This window comes from Coregonus lavaretus (assembly GCF_964263955.1).
Source record: "Coregonus lavaretus genome assembly, chromosome: 21".
Taxonomy (NCBI): domain Eukaryota; kingdom Metazoa; phylum Chordata; class Actinopteri; order Salmoniformes; family Salmonidae; genus Coregonus; species Coregonus lavaretus.
In genome coordinates this window covers 6,804,902-6,822,659 of record NC_140008.1, presented here as the reverse complement: position 1 = coordinate 6,822,659, position 17,758 = coordinate 6,804,902, and the positions used below count along the sequence as shown (strand labels likewise).

Here is a 17,758-nt window from a genome sequence, read left to right as displayed (position 1 = left end):
TGTATACAGTATTATAATAGCTTCCTCTCTGATCTGATCTATATACAGTATTATAATAGCTTCCTATTTGATCTGATCTGTATACAGTATTATAATAGCTTCCTATTTGATCTGATCTGTATACAGTATTATAATAGCTTCCTCTCTAATCTGATCTATATACAGTATTATAATAGCTTCCTCTCTGATCTGATCTGTATACAGTATTATAATAGCTTCCTCTCTGATCTGATCTGTATACAGTATTATAATAGCTTCCTCTCTGATCTTATCTGTATACAGTATTATAATAGCTTCCTCTCTGATCTGATCTGTACACAGTATTATAATAGCTTCCTCTCTGATCTGTATACAGTATTATAATAGCTTCCTCTCTGATCTGTACACAGTATTATAATAGCTTCCTCTTTGATCTGATCTGTACACAGTATTATAATAGCTTCCTCTCTAATCTGATCTATATACAGTATTATAATAGCTTCCTATCTGATCTGATCTATATACAGTATTATAATAGCTTCCTCTTTGATCTGATCTGTTAACAGTATTATAATAGCTTCCTCTCTAATCTGATCTATATACAGTATTATAATAGCTTCCTCTCTGATCTGATCTGTATACAGTATTATAATAGCTTCCTCTCTGATCTTATCTGTATACAGTATTATAATAGCTTCCTCTCTGATCTGATCTATATACAGTATTATAATAGCTTCCTATTTGATCTGATCTGTATACAGTATTATAATAGCTTCCTATTTGATCTGATCTGTATACAGTATTATAATAGCTTCCTCTCTAATCTGATCTATATACAGTATTATAATAGCTTCCTCTCTGATCTGATCTGTATACAGTATTATAATAGCTTCCTCTCTGATCTGATCTGTATACAGTATTATAATAGCTTCCTCTCTGATCTTATCTGTATACAGTATTATAATAGCTTCCTCTCTGATCTGATCTGTACACAGTATTATAATAGCTTCCTCTCTGATCTGATCTATATACAGTATTATAATAGCTTCCTCTTTGATCTGATCTGTACACAGTATTATAATAGCTTCCTCTCTGATCTGTATACAGTATTATAATAGCTTCCTCTCTGATCTGTACACAGTATTATAATAGCTTCCTCTTTGATCTGATCTGTACACAGTATTATAATAGCTTCCTCTCTAATCTGATCTATATACAGTATTATAATAGCTTCCTCTCTGATCTGATCTATATACAGTATTATAATAGCTTCCTCTCTGATCTGATCTGTATACAGTATTATAATAGCTTCCTATTTGATCTGATCTGTATACAGTATTATAATAGCTTCCTATTTGATCTTATCTGTATACAGTATTATAATAGCTTCCTCTCTAATCTGATCTATATACAGTATTATAATAGCTTCCTCTCTGATCTGATCTATATACAGTATTATAATAGCTTCCTATTTGATCTGATCTGTATACAGTATTATAATAGCTTCCTCTCTGATCTGATCTATATACAGTATTATAATAGCTTCCTCTCTGATCTGATCTGTATACAGTATTATAATAGCTTCCTATTTGATCTTATCTGTATACAGTATTATAATAGCTTCCTATTTGATCTGATCTGTTTACAGTATTATAATAGCTTCCTCTCTAATCTGATCTATATACAGTATTATGATAGCTTCCTCTCTGATCTGATCTATATACAGTATTATAATAGCTTCCTCTCTGATCTGATCTGTATACAGTATTATAATAGCTTCCTATTTGATCTTATCTGTATACAGTATTATAATAGCTTCCTATTTGATCTGATCTGTATACAGTATTATAATAGCTTCCTCTCTGATCTGATCTGTATACAGTATTATAATAGCTTCCTCTCTGATCTGATCTGTATACAGTATTATAATAGCTTCCTATTTGATCTGATCTGTACACAGTATTATAATAGCTTCCTCTCTGATCTGATCTATATACAGTATTATAATAGCTTCCTCTTTGATCTGATCTGTACACAGTATTATAATAGCTTCCTCTCTGATCTGTATACAGTATTATAATAGCTTCCTCTCTGATCTGTACACAGTATTATAATAGCTTCCTCTTTGATCTGATCTGTACACAGTATTATAATAGCTTCCTCTCTAATCTGATCTATATACAGTATTATAATAGCTTCCTCTCTGATCTGATCTATATACAGTATTATAATAGCTTCCTCTCTGATCTGATCTGTATACAGTATTATAATAGCTTCCTCTTTGATCTGATCTGTTAGCAGTATTATAATAGCTTCCTCTCTAATCTGATCTATATACAGTATTATAATAGCTTCCTCTCTGATCTGATCTGTATACAGTATTATAATAGCTTCCTCTCTGATCTGATCTGTATACAGTATTATAATAGCTTCCTATTTGATCTGATCTGTATACAGTATTATAATAGCTTCCTCTCTGATCTGATCTGTATACAGTATTATAATAGCTTCCTCTCTGATCTGATCTGTATACAGTATTATAATAGCTTCCTCTCTAATCTGATCTATATACATATTATAATAGCTTCCTCTCTGATCTGATCTATATACAGTATTATAATAGCTTCCTCTCTGATCTGATCTGTATACAGTATTATAATAGCTTCCTATTTGGTCTTATCTGTATACAGTATTATAATAGCTTCCTATTTGATCTGATCTGTATACAGTATTATAATAGCTTCCTCTCTGATCTGATCTGTATACAGTATTATAATAGCTTCCTCTCTGATCTTATCTGTATACAGTATTATAATAGCTTCCTCTCTGATCTGATCTGTACACAGTATTATAATAGCTTCCTCTCTGATCTGATCTATATACAGTATTATAATAGCTTCCTCTTTGATCTGATCTGTACACAGTATTATAATAGCTTCCTCTCTAATCTGATCTATATACAGTATTATAATAGCTTCCTATCTGATCTGATCTGTTAACAGTATTATAATAGCTTCCTCTCTAATCTGATCTATATACAGTATTATAATAGCTTCCTCTCTGATCTGTATACAGTATTATAATAGCTTCCTCTCTGATCTGTATACAGTATTATAATAGCTTCCTATTTGATCTGTATACAGTATTATAATAGCTTCCTCTATGATCTGATCTATATACAGTATTATAATAGCTTCCTATTTGATCTGATCTGTATACAGAATTTATAATAGCTTCCTATTTGATCTGATCTGTATACAGTATTATAATAGCTTCCTATTTGATCTGATCTGTATACAGTATTATAATAGCTTCCTCTCTAATCTGATCTATATACAGTACTATAATAGCTTCCTCTCTGATCTGATCTATATACAGTATTATAATAGCTTCCTCTCTGATCTGATCTGTATACAGTATTATAATAGCTTCCTATTTGATCTTATCTGTATACAGTATTATAATAGCTTCCTATTTGATCTGATCTGTATACAGTATTATAATAGCTTCCTCTCTGATCTGATCTGTATACAGTATTATAATAGCTTCCTCTCTGATCTGATCTGTATACAGTATTATAATAGCTTCCTATTTGATCTGATCTGTACACAGTATTATAATAGCTTCCTCTCTGATCTGATCTATATACAGTATTATAATAGCTTCCTCTTTGATCTGATCTGTACACAGTATTATAATAGCTTCCTCTCTGATCTGTATACAGTATTATAATAGCTTCCTCTCTGATCTGTACACAGTATTATAATAGCTTCCTCTTTGATCTGATCTGTACACAGTATTATAATAGCTTCCTCTCTAATCTGATCTATATACAGTATTATAATAGCTTCCTATCTGATCTGATCTATATACAGTATTATAATAGCTTCCTCTTTGATCTGATCTGTTAACAGTATTATAATAGCTTCCTCTCTAATCTGATCTATATACAGTATTATAATAGCTTCCTCTCTGATCTGATCTGTATACAGTATTATAATAGCTTCCTCTCTGATCTGATCTGTATACAGTATTATAATAGCTTCCTCTCTGATCTGATCTATATACAGTATTATAATAGCTTCCTATTTGATCTGATCTGTATACAGTATTATAATAGCTTCCTATTTGATCTGATCTGTATACAGTATTATAATAGCTTCCTCTCTAATCTGATCTATATACAGTATTATAATAGCTTCCTCTCTGATCTGATCTGTATACAGTATTATAATAGCTTCCTCTCTGATCTGATCTGTATACAGTATTATAATAGCTTCCTCTCTGATCTTATCTGTATACAGTATTATAATAGCTTCCTCTCTGATCTGATCTGTACACAGTATTATAATAGCTTCCTCTCTGATCTGATCTATATACAGTATTATAATAGCTTCCTCTTTGATCTGATCTGTACACAGTATTATAATAGCTTCCTCTCTGATCTGTATACAGTATTATAATAGCTTCCTCTCTGATCTGTACACAGTATTATAATAGCTTCCTCTTTGATCTGATCTGTACACAGTATTATAATAGCTTCCTCTCTAATCTGATCTATATACAGTATTATAATAGCTTCCTCTCTGATCTGATCTATATACAGTATTATAATAGCTTCCTCTCTGATCTGATCTGTATACAGTATTATAATAGCTTCCTCTTTGATCTGATCTGTTAGCAGTATTATAATAGCTTCCTCTCTAATCTGATCTATATACAGTATTATAATAGCTTCCTCTCTGATCTGATCTGTATACAGTATTATAATAGCTTCCTCTCTGATCTGTATACAGTATTATAATAGCTTCCTATTTGATCTGATCTGTATACAGTATTATAATAGCTTCCTCTCTGATCTGATCTGTATACAGTATTATAATAGCTTCCTCTCTGATCTGATCTGTATACAGTATTATAATAGCTTCCTCTCTAATCTGATCTATATACATATTATAATAGCTTCCTCTCTGATCTGATCTATATACAGTATTATAATAGCTTCCTCTCTGATCTGATCTGTATACAGTATTATAATAGCTTCCTATTTGGTCTTATCTGTATACAGTATTATAATAGCTTCCTATTTGATCTGATCTGTATACAGTATTATAATAGCTTCCTCTCTGATCTGATCTGTATACAGTATTATAATAGCTTCCTCTCTGATCTTATCTGTATACAGTATTATAATAGCTTCCTCTCTGATCTGATCTGTACACAGTATTATAATAGCTTCCTCTCTGATCTGATCTATATACAGTATTATAATAGCTTCCTCTTTGATCTGATCTGTACACAGTATTATAATAGCTTCCTCTCTAATCTGATCTATATACAGTATTATAATAGCTTCCTATCTGATCTGATCTGTTAACAGTATTATAATAGCTTCCTCTCTAATCTGATCTATATACAGTATTATAATAGCTTCCTCTCTGATCTGTATACAGTATTATAATAGCTTCCTCTCTGATCTGTATACAGTATTATAATAGCTTCCTATTTGATCTGTATACAGTATTATAATAGCTTCCTCTATGATCTGATCTATATACAGTATTATAATAGCTTCCTATTTGATCTGATCTGTATACAGTATTATAATAGCTTCCTATTTGATCTGATCTGTATACAGTATTATAATAGCTTCCTATTTGATCTGATCTGTATACAGTATTATAATAGCTTCCTCTCTAATCTGATCTATATACAGTACTATAATAGCTTCCTCTCTGATCTGATCTATATACAGTATTATAATAGCTTCCTCTCTGATCTGATCTGTATACAGTATTATAATAGCTTCCTATTTGATCTTATCTGTATACAGTATTATAATAGCTTCCTATTTGATCTGATCTGTATACAGTATTATAATAGCTTCCTCTCTGATCTGATCTGTATACAGTATTATAATAGCTTCCTCTCTGATCTGATCTGTATACAGTATTATAATAGCTTCCTATTTGATCTGATCTGTACACAGTATTATAATAGCTTCCTCTCTGATCTGATCTATATACAGTATTATAATAGCTTCCTATTTGATCTGATCTGTATACAGTATTATAATAGCTTCCTATTTGATCTGATCTGTATCAGAGCATATGAGCGGAGTGGAGCGGTGAGAATCTCAGCTCCTCGCTCACGGAGCTGTTCACCCTTCCGCTCCCCCCGCTCAAAGCCACATCAGGCCAGTCCGCTCATTATCGCTCAGCGCTCAACGCAGTTTGCATCGCGCTCCACTCAAATCGCCCCCCGCTCACTCCAAAAAAGGAACAAAATCTGCATGTATTTCACTTTTAGCTTAAACCACAGCCTTACTTTATCTCCCCGAATTTGTTGCATACAGACACATCTCGGATTATCCATTCTGTCTTGAAACGGGGATCTAACACTGACGCTACAATGAGATGTTAATCAGTATAGTACATTCCATAGCGAATTGACACGTTGTTTGCCAATGTTTCTGCAAAAGCAGCGATGCCCATTGGAAGTGCAGCGTGAGTGTAATCGGTGAGCAGGGATTTGATTTCTGTGACAGCAGGGAGGATCATCCCCAGGTTCCCCAGCTCCTTCTGCATTTTGTCTGTGAGGTCTGCTAGTGGTGTCAGCACACTGACAAGGTGCGTCAGCTGCCGTACTTGATTCAGGGTGATGTTAGCAACATTAGACTTAAGTTTTGTTTTACCATAACGGGTCTTTTTGGAACAACCGGATGAACGACTGAATCAACCGCAGCTGGATGCTCCATCGAATGGCGCAGGCATTTGTGGGGCGGACACCTAATTGGTCGGTTTCCTCTGTGCTCTTGCGTACACTTTTCACCAGGTGCCCGACTTTCACTAACAGCCTATTTATGTTGTCGTGCTTGTTAACGGCGTTTTTGATCGCCAGCTGAAGCATGTGAATGGGGCATCTCAGATGTAAATTTGACAAAGTAAAGTACTGATTTATCATAGTTTCTTGGGGGGGTGTAGCCCGGTTGAGCTGCGCTGGCGAAGTGTTGCATCCCTTCGCGTTCTCCTTTACTCAGCGGTTCATAGTCCATGAAAATCATTTTAAAAAATGCTACATCCAGCTCTCTTTTTCTCTCCCTTGTTATGGTTGGGCCTTTGCGTGCAGTGAATACACTTTTGAATTCCTCAACCCTTTTCTCTTGTTGCTGCTGCTGCTCCTCTCGCTCTATAAAATACAAATTCATGGACGACACAAATTAAATTAAACAGATGGATTCTGGGTCAGGCTTGAGCATGCTTCAGACTCGTGGTGTCAGCGAGCGAAATTGGCGCGGGACATAGGGCGACGCTCCGTCCTTTTAAAAATGCCGCTCTGCGCTCTGTTCAAAATCCGTCCGCTCACGCTCCACGCTCGCTCCCGCTCCACTCCGCTCATATGCTCTGATCTGTATACAGTATTATAATAGCTTCCTCTCTAATCTGATCTATATACAGTATTATAATAGCTTCCTCTCTGATCTGATCTATATACAGTATTATAATAGCTTCCTCTCTGATCTGATCTGTATACAGTATTATAATAGCTTCCTATTTGATCTTATCTGTATACAGTATTATAATAGCTTCCTATTTGATCTGATCTGTATACAGTATTATAATAGCTTCCTCTCTGATCTGATCTGTATACAGTATTATAATAGCTTCCTCTCTGATCTGATCTGTATACAGTATTATAATAGCTTCCTATTTGATCTGATCTGTACACAGTATTATAATAGCTTCCTCTCTGATCTGATCTATATACAGTATTATAATAGCTTCCTCTTTGATCTGATCTGTACACAGTATTATAATAGCTTCCTCTCTGATCTGATCTATATACAGTATTATAATAGCTTCCTCTTTGATCTGATCTGTACACAGTATTATAATAGCTTCCTCTCTGATCTGTATACAGTATTATAATAGCTTCCTTTCTGATCTGATCTGTACACAGTATTATAATAGCTTCCTCTCTGATCTGATCTATATACAGTATTATAATAGCTTCCTATTTGATCTGTATACAGTATTATAATAGCTTCCTCTTTGATCTGATCTGTACACAGTATTATAATAGCTTCCTCTCTAATCTGATCTATATACAGTATTATAATAGCTTCCTTTCTGATCTGATCTATATACAGTATTATAATAGCTTCCTCTTTGATCTGATCTGTACACAGTATTATAATAGCTTCCTCTCTAATCTGATCTATATACAGTATTATAATAGCTTCCTCTCTGATCTGAATACAGTATTATAATAGCTTCCTCTCTGATCTGATCTGTATACAGTATTATAATAGCTTCCTATTTGATCTGTACACAGTATTATAATAGCTTCCTCTCTGATCTGATCTGTATACAGTATTATAATAGCTTCCTCTCTGATCTGAATACAGTATTATAATAGCTTCCTATTTGATCTGATCTGTACACAGTATTATAATAGCTTCCTCTCTGATCTGATCTATATACAGTATTATAATAGCTTCCTCTTTGATCTGATCTGTACACAGTATTATAATAGCTTCCTCTCTGATCTGATCTATATACAGTATTATAATAGCTTCCTCTCTGATCTGATCTGGGGCGGCAGGTAGCTTAGTGGTTAAGAGCGTTGTGCCAGTAACCGAAAGGTCGCTGGTTCTAATGCCCGAGCTGACTAGGTGAAAAATCTGTCGATGTGCCCTTGAGCAAGGCACTTAACCCTGATTGCTCCTGTAAGTCGCTCTGGATAAGAGCGTCTGCTAAATGACTAAAAAAATTAAACTAATACAAAAAAATTCTGTACACAGTATTATAATATTTGGGATCTATTGCACCCCACAACTGTCCCAGACTATGTTTGGAATATTTATTTCTCGCACAGAATATAATTTCCATTCATGGGCAACGTTAGCTAGTGAACATTAGCCTTCTCCATGTAGCTTCATATTGAACTTCCATCCTCTCAGGCCAGGGGCACAACAATGTATGAATTAATGGTTGGATCAGAATCACCATTATAGTCATTGGCCAGTAAGGAGAATTTTGTAAAATCACAAGTCCAAATCCCTATCTCCATCGATTGATTTAGCTTCGCTCCAATCACATCACTTCCAGAGCATAGGCCTACTCATGAACAGAAACTGGTTGTGCATCTAGTTGTGTTGTTGTCCTCCGGTGACTAGCTAGCTAGCTAGCTAAAATTGTCCCTTTCCTAAATTAGCCATGGATGGAGATAGGGATTTGGACTTAATTCTCCGTACTGGCCAATGATTATAATTGCGATTCTGATCCAACCATTAATTCATTCATTGTTGTGCCCCTGGCCTGGGAGGATGGACGTTCAATATGTAGCTAGATGTAGAAGGCCAATGTTAACTAGCTAACGTTGCCCATTAATGGAAGTTAGGCTAGCGAGCAAGCATTTTAGCCAGGTAGCCTAGGACAACAAAAAATAAAAGCGTGTACTGTATGACAGAGTGATAGACCGTTTTGTCAACATGAAAGAGAGGAGGATGGCATTGGCGTTTCTCTACAAGTAGGGTGAGTCAACATGTTTTCTACTTGCACGCGCACACACACAGAAAACAGAACCATGGAAAGCTACATCATATTTAACTTGTTGATTGGGCTAAATTGTTTTAGGTATATTTTAGTTGTCACTGTATTAGACTAAGCAGAGGTGATTTGATAATGTTGAAGTTGAAATGGTGCTGGAGTAGTGGAGGCAGCTCCTGTTTTCTTTGCGACTTGCGGTAACTCTCTGTGGTTCTAAATCAATAGTTGTTTAGTGGTCCGAAAATGTCGGAAACATTAACTTGCTTGTTAACTGTTTGTTACATGCAATATGCTTTGTGGACTCCACCGGACAGAGGTTGCTCTCCAGGTTTGTGATGAAACAAAGGTGTGGTTGAATTTATTCTGCCACTATGTCTTCTTAATGTCTCGGCCTTAGGCCTATATATCACGGTCGCAAGGCATATGAACTAACAGGTTATAGAGCAGCAAAGAATGCAATTAGAACATGCCTGTCGTCACTTTTCAGACAGACACTACATGTACAAGGTCCTGTGGGGTAAACTAATCATCATACCCTAACTACATACCTTACAGACCCATGGGTTGAACCTCATGTGCTGGGTGACAAGTTTACATTCCCAAAGTAGAAACTACTGGCTGAGAACCTTAAGTCTATTTGAGCAGCCATATTATTTCTTATTGTCAACTCTCTCTCCACACCTTGTTCAATGTTCTGGAAAAACTGCTCGAAGTTGGCATAGAAGAATGCCTTATCAGTTTTCGCATTTTTAGTTTCCTTTGTAACCATTTATAGCTATAAATGGATAGGATTAGTGCATAGACTACCACAGCACAATGGCATGGGGGTTGAATATTTTCATTATGTAATTCAAATACATATTTCTATGACCAAGTACCAACCTATCGCAACCTAATCTGATAGCGTCCCATATGACCGTTATGTAAGAATAATAACGTTAGGCTACTGTCCGACTTTAATCAGTTGTTCCCTAATCGTCAGCTCAGTTGCCAATTAACTTGTCTTTCTTCAAAAACTGCCAAATGCAGTACCAGCAACGCGAAGCAGAAAAATATCTGCCGCTCAGTGACAATGTCTGCGGTCTCGACGTGGACAAAACCTACCTTGGTGGAAGCTGCGGGTAGCTATGCTGTCGAGTATATCATTTCCACCGTGCACTCACAGAAGAGAAAGTCGGGCGAATGTCCACATCATCGTCTTCGAAAGTAAGGAGTCCGTGGGGAAAGGTAGACAAGACTGGAAGAGGAGATGCGGTTGTCGGAGTTGTCGAGCTGTCAATACGAAGGCAGGAGAACGGAGCAGATCGAATGTCTGCTGGCTAACTTGTTGCGCTCAGCATCCACAAGCGCAGTGGGCAGTGGCTTATTTACTGTTCCCGCCTCCTACAATTGTTTTGTGTCCTACTAAGTGTAATCTTTACGCTCCAAGGACACGCACCAATGACATCATTATTGACATCCACTCGTGCAGAGAGCGCTCTTTATTAATATTTTGTGTAAAAATATCCAGAATCATGTAGGCTAAACATAATATGGATAGTCTACGGTGTGATACGTTATGTGGGCTGAGAAATTCTTGCTAAACCCTAGACCTACATTCAAATTAAATTATGAAAATAAAACATGCAAATTGACTTACACAATTCGAAGAACGCGGAACATTTACATTCCCATCAAAAAGCAGTTGCACTTTGTGTGGAACAAAGGCGCCCATCATAATAAAACTGATGGCGGGAGGAAGCCAGCACCTGATTAGAAGAAGAGTATGTCTAAAATGAATGCAGTACACTGTAGTTTATGCAGGAGTCCACGTGATTCACTTTGGCTGTTGTCAGACTGGAGGAAAGAGAGAGGAGCTGTCTTGAATTCCAATTACGCACGTTCCTCACATCCAACCTGCCTCAATTTTTCCCGCCTATGGTCTGAAGACGCAGTGGAACCACGATAATAAAGGGATACATTATTGATGTATCTGTGGAAAGGGGTCAAGATATTATATAAATATACAAAGCAGTGGTTTTTAATTTGTTTAATCCATACACTTACCCACATCAATTAGCCTACGCATGAGGAAAAATCAAATTCTAAAGTATAAATTGGTAAATAAAACGCCATTGCACTCAATACAGCCAGAGGCAAAGGCTCCAGTAGGAACAGTCATTATCTTGAGACTGTGCGCTTCAGGGTAGGTCATTCATTCTGGTAGTGCTAGGTTCTTCCCATCGACTTCCAACCGTGTCTCCACAGCAACCACTGTGCGCTAGGTGGAGTGTTTGTGTGGCGCTTTTATATTAAGCTTGGTCACCTGATTTGTCGAAAAACTGAAAAGAACCCTGCAGCTGAGCTACTGGCAAATCCCCAGCTAGACTAAGAAAACACACTGTAACCCATATCCTTGAACTCACTTTTATGAACTAGGCCAACTTGCAATCAATGTTTGAGAGAGTGGAGGGAAAATTGCAGAATTTTATATAGGGTATTTAATAGTGTTCCGTGTGTGTGGAATAGCATTTTTTTCCCAAAGCAAAACACCAGTATGTGCTGTACTGAACAGCTCTCACAACTTGGATGAGAGGTGAATTCTATCGGTAAGGCAGAGCCCCGCTCTGGTCAATGTGGCATACTGCATCACCAAATGTATTTTTTTATTTTTTATTTTACCTTTATTTTTCTAGGCAAGTCAGTTAAGAAAAAATCTTATTTACAATGACGGCCTACACCGGTCAAACCCGGACGACGGTGGGCCAATTGTGCGCCGCCCTGTGGGACTCCCAATCACGGCTGGTTGTGATACAGCCTGGAATCGAACCAGGGGGTCTGTAGTGACGCCTCAAGCAAAGAGATGCAGCGCCTTAGACCGCCGCGACACTCTATTTACATTTTAGTCATTTAGCAGACGCTCTTATCCAGAGCGACTTACAGTTAATGAGTGCATACATTTTCATACTGCCCCCCCCCCGTGGGAAACGAACCCACAACCCTGGCGTTGCAAGCGCCATGCTCTACCAACTGAGCTACAGGGGACCCACTGAATAACAATGAAGTAAAATATGTATAAAAGTAGCGGAATGTAGATAACACTTTAAATAACGCACACATATGCCTTTTAAGGGCATTTACAATGCTTTATTGTCTTTCACTTATTTTACACGTATAGTGTATTAACACTTGCGTCATAACTCATAATAGTAACATCTTGATAATATATCACCTTTATGCAGTCTCTCCAGGATTCTGCGATTGCACCTTTTTTTGTGTGCAAAATCAACAATTTCCCGCATATTATACGAATGTGATCAATCGCCGCATTATTTCAGCATAAAACAACCATATCACGGCAAAACCACCGTTTAAAATTGTCTGATCACGCATTACAAAAGGAGGGCTCGCAATATGAACAAATCACAGCACATTTACCGCAAAAAAATATCAAGCCACCTGTCAACAAACTTTGCCCCCACTAGTGCATTTTCGTGACCAATTGGACAGAAGCCATGCAAAATGTCAGAATTGCCGTAGCAAAATAAAAGCATTTTTGCAAGCAACTATCACAAAAAACTGCCGTGAAATTCTAGAGGGTCTATTATGCAAAATGAACTGCCTGTTTTGACTAGCAGAACTGACTTTTCATAGCAGGTTAGGATCATTAACGTGGCAGGTTAGGATAATTAACATGGCAGGTTAGGATCATTAACATGGCAGGTTAGGGTAATTAATGTGGCAGGTTAGGGTAATTAACATGGCAGGTTAGGGTAATTAACGTGGCAGGTTAGGGTAATTAACATGGCAGGTTAGGGTAATTAACGTGGCAGGTTAGGATAATTAACATGGCAGGTTAGGGTAATTAACGTGGCAGGTTAGGGTAATTAACGTGGCAGGTTAGGGTAATTAACGTGGCAGGTTAGGGTAATTAACGTGGCAGGTTAGGGTAATTAACGTGGCAGGTTAGGGTAATTAACGTGGCAGGTTAGGATAATTAACGTGGCAGGTTAGGGTAATTAACGTGGCAGGTTAGGGTAATTAACGTGGCAGGTTAGGATAATTAACGTGGCAGGTTAGGATCATTAACGTGGCAGGTTAGGGTAATTAACGTGGCAGGTTAGGGTAATTAACGTGGCAGGTTAGGATAATTAACGTGGCAGGTTAGGATCATTAACGTGGCAGGTTAGGATAATTAACGTGGCAGGTTAGGATAATTAACGTGGCAGGTTAGGATAATTAACGTGGCAGGTTAGGATAATTAACGTGGCAGGTTAGGGTAATTAACGTGGCAGGTTAGGGTAATTAACATGGCAGGTTAGGGTAATTAACGTGGCAGGTTAGGGTAATTAACATGGCAGGTTAGGGTAATTAACATGGCAGGTTAGGATCATTAACGTGGCAGGTTAGGATAATTAACGTGGCAGGTTAGGGTAATTAACATGGCAGGTTAGGGTAATTAACGTGGCAGGTTAGGGTAATTAACGTGGCAGGTTAGGGTAATTAACGTGGCAGGTTAGGGTAATTAACGTGGCAGGTTAGGGTAATTAACATGGCAGGTTAGGGTAATTAACGTGGCAGGTTAGGATAATTAACGTGGCAGGTTAGGGTAATTAGGTTAAGGTTAGGAAAAGGGTTAGCTAAAATTGTCCAACACAACTCGAACTTACTGTATTTTGCTACAACCAGGTTTGATCTGAGAACAGTCTTGGTTTCCACTAATGAGATGCTGTGCATAATGCACCCTAACCCTGCAATTCTACACATTTTGCCATGGGGTGGAGAGAAACTTTTGCAGTTTAAAAGCACATTTCTTGCAATTCTACACATTTTGCCATGACTTATGCCCTGTTAATATGATATCTGAGTGAGAGTGACTAACAAAATAATGTAATTAATCATTTTAATCAATGGGGGCCCCCTGGAGGTCAGGGCCCCTGGGCTGCCCTGTCCATAATTCGTACATGATTGCTACAATTTTAGATAGCTGGCTAGACTAACTTATCAATCTAAAAAAAAACTGACATGGCTTATTGAGTGACTGTCAGTAGCTAGGTTTCCATCCAATTTGCGAAAGATTTTCATGCAAATATTCAAAAATCCGCATTTAAAAAAATATGCACATTTTCCCACCAGAGACGTTTCCATCAAACTGAATTTCTGCAGATAAAAGGCTGTGTGGTGACGTAGTGCACATACAAATACCTTTTGCCGTTAGATTCCCACGCACAGAATGACAAATACAAGTTAAAAGGTCTTCCATCGCATTTTCAACTCTGCTAATCGTTTTACTATGTAACTGTTGCGTTACATACAAATGCACCCACTCTGGTCTTGGCACGTGCTCTCTAGCCAACAGCTGGCGGATACAGTGCGGGGAGACTACCTACATTATTATATATTATTTGTATTTGTCAAAACGGCAGCCAAGCATCGATCATCAATCATGTCACCAGAATAAGACCATCGATATTTATTGGAAAGGAGCATCAAGCTCATGACCTTGCACATTCACCACCCTGTGAAGTTCCTCCTAATTTATTTAATCTGTAGCCTAATAAACTGCATGCTTTCCAGAGTCGTAGTGGGAGGACCACACAACATGTCATCGCGTGACTCCCAAGTTTACTTCGATATCATGGTTATTATATCAATATTTGCACATAAAGGCATTTCCACCGTCATTTCTCGCATAATACATTTTACAGACACAAAAATATCCCACCATGTCGAACGAACAAATTGTCTGTCTGCGTTTATAAAATTGTACCGGCATTTCCTGTTTCCATCAGCCCGGTCGTGACCTTTTTCACGCGTCAGGTAATTCGGTTGGATGGAAACGTGGTTACAGACTGACATAAGAGGAAAACTACTGATGCACAACTACATTTCAAAATGGCACCTTGTGTATTCTACTATTCTAACTCTCAACAGTAAGTTTAGACCCCGACTGATTTGATAATTTGGTCGGGCCTCTTACGGCCACTGGGCCCTATGTCGCTTAGTGGCTAGGCCCACTTTGGTATTATAATGCATCATAGTGATTTATTATAAGGATGTAATAACTACTTATGGAGTTATGACAGTTTATTACAAGCATTATAATTCACTAAGTGTATGAGTGTGCCTCGAGTTAGGAAGTGTAAACAGAATTTGTTTTCATTTGGTGAACCATTATATTTATCAAATCACAGTCTTTCAAATGGCAAACTTTTTTTTTTTATGCAAGCAAGTACCAAAATGTCGACAGAATGTTGAATTATAATGCCTTATAATCTAATAGGTTGGTGCACCTGTTTCATATGCATTAACTGGTTTCATATGCATTAACCTATATCATATGCATTAACCGGTTTCATATGCATTAACCGGTTTCATATGCATTAACCTGTATCATATGCATTAACCTAAGTGTTTCCTAATAGCAATACCTATGGTGATCCATACCCTTTATTTACCTGTGGAAAAAAGACAAGACAGATGGGAGTGATTGTCTCATAAAAAGATTTAGTTTGTTGCTTAAATGTACAAAGGCAAGTTACAGTATTGTATAAAAAAAGAAATGTGTCAATGTACACTTTACATAAGAGAGAAACCCTTGGGGGAGAGGGGGGGGGGGGAGGGGGGAGAGGGGAGGCAGGTGGGGGAATTGAACCAAAACAAAACATAGCAATAAAAAAAGCTGTAAACATCTTTCTTTCAAGTACCGATGACTGATACTGAGCCACTGCTCTGGGGGCGGGGCTGAGTGTGATGGGGCAGGGGGGTTAGGGGGCGGGGTTATGAATAGAGAAACAGGAAGAGGAAATCCCACACAAGAACATTCCCTCCTCCCCCGGCGTGAGGAACACAAGGAACGACTGACTACCCAAGCACAGTCTGAGACAACACCAACAATGGCTGCCGTGGGAGTGTGATCAACAACTCATTTCTGTGGCTGGCGGGTGTCAACGTACAAAAAAAACAAAATTATCCCCAAACTAGATAAAAAAAATAAAAAAATAAAATGTTCCTTAGCATTTTTTACCACTTTCCACCAGCAGTGGTTCTGGTTTCACAATGAGACAGTTAAAAATGACTATTAATATATAATCTGGTTCTGGCCTCACATCTCACTCCGTACAGAACGTGTTAAAAGCCTTTTAAAAAAACACTGGATCCTCCCCCATTGTATGACAGACACATTTCCAAACAAAACCAAAACCATCTACTTCAGAGAAAATGACAGAAGAAATCTGTGCCAGCATCCAATCACGGCTGAGCATCAACAGTATTGTGGTGAGAGTAGGGCCTATCAACCAGTGCCACTTCCAAAAACATTCATACGCCCAGTAACATGTGAACTGACATCATTACAGGAGAGAACCAAGTCAACCTTGATGAGCCTACCATAGAATCATTAGAATGCCGGTCCACCAATCATTGAACATTGACTTGAATGGGGATCCCCTTTCTAGTGACTGGATCGTTATGGATCCTACAGGCCTCTTACAGTGGGGAAAAAAAGTATTTAGTCAGCCACCAATTGTGCAAGTTCTCCCACTTAAAAAGATGAGAGAGGCCTGTAATTTTCATCATAGGTACACATCAATTATGACAGACAAATTGAAGAAAAAAAATCCAGAAAATCACATTGTAGGATTTTTTATGAATTTATTTGCAAATTATGGTGGAAAATAAGTATTTGGTCACCTACAAACAAGCAAGATTTCTGGCTCTCACAGACCTGTAACTTCTTCTTTAAGAGGCTCCTCTGTCCTCCACTCGTTACCTGTATTAATGGCACCTGTTTGAACTTGTTATCATTATAAAAGACACCTGTCCACATCCTCAAACAGTCACACTCCAAACTCCACTATGGCCAAGACCAAAGAGCTGTCAAAGGACACCAGAAACAAAATTGTAGACCTGCACCAGGCTGGGAAGACTGAATCTGCAATAGGTAAGCAGCTTGGTTTGAAGAAATCAACTGTGGGAGCAATTATTAGGAAATGGAAGACATACAAGACCACTGATAATTTCCCTCGATCTGGGGCTCCACGCAAGATCTCACCCCGTGGTGTCAAAATGATCACAAGAACGGTGAGCAAAAATCCCAGAAACACACGGGGGGACCTAGTGAATGACCTGCAGAGAGCTGGGACCAAAGCAACAAAGCCTACCATCAGTAACACACTACGCCGCCAGGGACTAAAATCCTGCAGTGCAAGACGTGTCCCCCTGCTTAAGCCAGTACATGTCCAGGCCTG

General features: G+C 37.8%; 1 protein-coding gene across 3 annotated transcripts in view; it reads right to left on the bottom strand.

Moving 5' to 3' along the window:
- The window catches only part of LOC311148932 (GRAM domain-containing protein 2A-like), a 112,709-nt gene extending 101,835 nt beyond the window's left edge, over positions 1-10,874 (bottom strand). For 2 of the 3 annotated variants that reach the window (XR_014614968.1, XM_084185966.1), the window contains exon 1: positions 10,635-10,874. The gene's annotated coding sequence lies outside the window, so the exon portion shown is untranslated. The remainder of the gene's footprint in view (positions 1-10,634) is intronic. The other variant, XM_084185965.1, reaches the window with a different exon arrangement.
- Positions 10,875-17,758: the final 6,884 nt, after the last annotated feature.